Source organism: Acomys russatus, chromosome 25 (genome assembly GCF_903995435.1).
Source record: "Acomys russatus chromosome 25, mAcoRus1.1, whole genome shotgun sequence".
In the NCBI taxonomy this organism is placed as follows: Eukaryota; Metazoa; Chordata; class Mammalia; order Rodentia; family Muridae; genus Acomys; species Acomys russatus.
This window is the reverse complement of record NC_067161.1, coordinates 28,686,499-28,690,189: the sequence shown is the minus strand read 5'-3', so window position 1 is coordinate 28,690,189 and position 3,691 is coordinate 28,686,499. Positions and strand designations below refer to the sequence as shown.

The window sequence follows — 3,691 nt, the reverse complement described above, 5'->3', positions numbered from 1 at the left end:
CGGGCAGTCGCATACTACAGGACAGTTGCACCTATAACCTCACAGTGGTTGCTACAGGATACACAAGATCAAGCCAGAGAAAATCCCAGCGCAGAGCAGGAAGCCACTCACGAAGCCCCGCCCCCTAGCTGAAATGGTATTGGCAACTGAAAGGCTAGCCATACTTCAGTAGATTGACCTACACTTTACTGATGGTGCTGAGTGTATTCAGTAGGGAAAACAAAAACAAACAAACAAACAAAAATGAAGTTGGGAAAGATGGTGGGTGGTATGGGAGAGGAATAGGAGTGGAGTGAATGGGGGATGTCTTGATTTTTCAAATTAACCAACTAATTAGTTGATTTACGTTGTTTGTTGCATGTTACATACAATTTTATGTAAAGACACATAAAACCATATAAACTATAATAAGTTTTCTTAAAGCACACACTTTACTCAAATCCTTTTTAAGCCATTGGTTTTTCTATTTCATTGGTTTAGGTTCTTTGTTTATATACTTAAACTATTTTTCTCAGGTGTAAACTGAACTATCTAATTATACAAGAAAAAAATAGCTCACCCCAAAAAGACTCCCTGACTGGGCTGGTGAGATAACCTACTAGGTAAAGTGTGTACTGAGCAAGCCTGAGCACCTGAGTTTGTTATCCCAGAACCCACATGTGCCAGGAATCCTAGCATCGGGGCAACAAACACAGACAGGGGAATTCCTGTGGCCTGCTGCCCAGCCAGTCTAGGTAAACCAGTGAGCCCAAGATTCGATGAGAGTCCCTTTATTAAAACTTAAAGTAGAGAAGAATTGAGAAAAATACCCAACATGGGCATCTAGCCTCCACATGTATATGCACACATGCCTGTACACACACACACACACACACACACACACACACACACACACTGCATTAATTATAAACTCATAGAATAGCTTATAAATGTAAAGCAAAACTCCAGATGCTCAGTGCTTAGTACCCAGGGTTTCAGGTAAGGGGAGAAGGTGGCACTATTGTCCTACAGATCATGCCACCTCTAACTGTGCACACCATGTGCTCTGTATGGCTTTGTCGACCCTTTAGTAGAAAGTAAGACTGGTTCTTTTGCTTTTCTGAGCACGTACCAGCAGATGCGCCCTGCATTTTTGAGCAAGTAAAATAAAGATTAAGACAGGGTGCCTGTGCTGCCTCTGGGGTTTAATCACTGAGGCTTATCAATCTTGATGCAAAATTTTACCACGTGAGATCATATACTCAGCGTGCAATAAGCTCTGTTGCTCTGCATAGACAATATACATATATATATGTATATATGTGTGTGTGTGTATGTATATATATATACATATATGTGTATATATATATATACCCACATACAATTTCTTCAAGGCATTTCCTTTGCATGTGATCAATAAGGCAGAAATGCCTGAGCTCTGCCTCTGTGCAGGGGAGAGAGGTAGAAAGAGAAAGACACCATTAAGATATATGCATCTAATGACTTATTTTTTTTCAAGGTTTTTTTTTTTATTAACTTATTCTTGTTACATCTCAATGGTTATCCCATCCCTTGTATCCTCCCATTCCTCCCCCCACCCTATTTTTCCATTATTCCCCTCCCCCATGACTGTTCCTGAGGGGGATTTCCTCCCCCTGTGTATGCTCATAGGGTATCAAGTCTCTTCTTGGCTACCTGCTGTCCTTCCTCTGAGTGCCACCAGGTCTCCCCCTCCAGGGGACATGGTCAAATGTGAGGCACCATAGTACGTGAGAAAGTCATATCACACTCTCCACTCAACTGTGGAGAATATTCTGACCATTGGCTAGATCTGGGAAGGGGTTTAAAGTTTACCTCCTGTATTGTCCTTGGCTGGTGCCTTAGTTTGAGCGGGACCCCTGGGCCCAAATCTGCCTATCATATTGTTCTACTTGTAGATTTCTAGGACCCTCTGGATCCTTTTATTTTGCTATTCTCCCATGCGTCTCTCATTTAGAGTCCCAATAGGATGCCTTCCCCCTCTGTCCCAGTTTCCTGGTAAGTGAAGGCTTTCGTGGGACATTCCCTTAGGCTAGTATGCAGATATAAGTGAGTATATACCATTTGATTCTTTCTGCTTCTGGGTTAACTCACTCATTATGATCATTTCTAGCTCAATCCATTTATCCACAAATTTCAGGAATTCCTTGTTTTTAATAGCTGAGTAGTATTCCATAGTGTATATGGACCACAGCACATATACTAAAATTGGAACGATACAGAGAAGATTAGCATGGCCCCTGCGCATCTAATGACTTCTTAAAAACTCTCTCCACAAAGCTAGTCTCTAACACCTCAGGAAATAAAGTCACTGTGACCTTGCTCATTTTATAATTCTGTCCCTCTCCACAACCAAAGAAAGCTGGGAATAGAAAGCAGACCCTGCTATTTTTTTTTTAATTAAAGTTTTTCTTACAATATATTTTGACCTTGTTTTCCCCCTCCTCTAGCTCTGCTCCCAGATTCTATCTACCCCAACTTCATGTCTTCACTAGCTGTTGCATACAAAAGCAAAATCAAGACCATCCGCCCTATCTTTCACCCTAATGTCCATCTTCAAAGTGACCTGTCTTTCTCCCCTGCCTGAGACTCCATTTTTTTGGCTTGACGTAGTAAGCTCAGAGAATTTTCAGAAACAAAATCTACTTGACTATAAATATCACACACATGGAAATTTCCCCTGGCCCATCGCCCCTCCCCACCCCCATCAGGAACGTCCTTTGTTGTCTCCTAGTATGTGTCAGCTGGCTGACATCTGTGGTTGAGGAGTAATCATCCAGGCAGCATCCTTACAATGTAATGACAATCAGTTACCAAAAATGTGCAGGCACTGATAACAGGATTCAGAGGAGTAGGAGATGAGAGGAAGAAAACCGGCATTTCAAACAAGTGCACAGAGGCAGCTGCCGACCTTGGCTTGAGATTGCATCCGAAACGATTATTAATTTTCTACTATAAAACAGAAAGAAACCAAGTGAAATCCTGATAAAGAGTCATTCAGGACAGGGAGGAGAATGCATTTCTGTCCCAGTGGCATTCATGAAGTTAAATTCAATCCTGCCAGGAACATCTTTCTTTCCCCTTTGTTCATCCAAGAAGAACAGGGTAGCAAAAAGGAGGAAAGATTTAACTCCACATGTATACCTTCCTTGAGGTGTGTGTTTGTGTGTGTGTGTGTGTGCGCGTGCACACGTGTGTTCTATGGTTCTTAATGGATTTGGAAAACTAAGCAAGGATCTGTAAAGAAAATGTATACCAAAGATTTCCCTGAACCAGTAACAACATTAAGGATTTATCCCAGCTAGGCATCTCGTCAGAAGACACTCCATACACAAACTGTAGAAGCAGCCATAGCACCAAACTTCCTCTATATTCCTACCATAATCCAGCTGTTTTCATTTAAAAATTACTCCCATCAAACTAGGCAATAATTGTGCCATGCCATCAAAGGTTAGAGTAAATCTACTTGTTACTGGGCAAATAATTAATGTGAGAATCAGGGGGCTTATAAGTAACCCCATTTGATTAAAAAACCAGGGGTGGATTATGTGTGTGCATTGTACTTAAAGGGAAAATTCAAAATGTAAACTAGAATGGCAATTGGTTCTGTCATGTCACATAGAGATCATATCACATGAATTGAAAACAGTTCAATTATTTAACTTAGAGTAAA

At 41.1% G+C, this 3,691-nt stretch overlaps 1 pseudogene; it reads left to right on the top strand.

Annotated features, from left to right (window-relative positions):
• Nucleotides 1-2,195: 2,195 nt before the first annotated feature.
• LOC127208908 (uncharacterized) lies at nt 2,196-2,265 on the top strand (annotated as a pseudogene).
• The last annotated feature ends 1,426 nt before the right edge of the window (nt 2,266-3,691 follow it).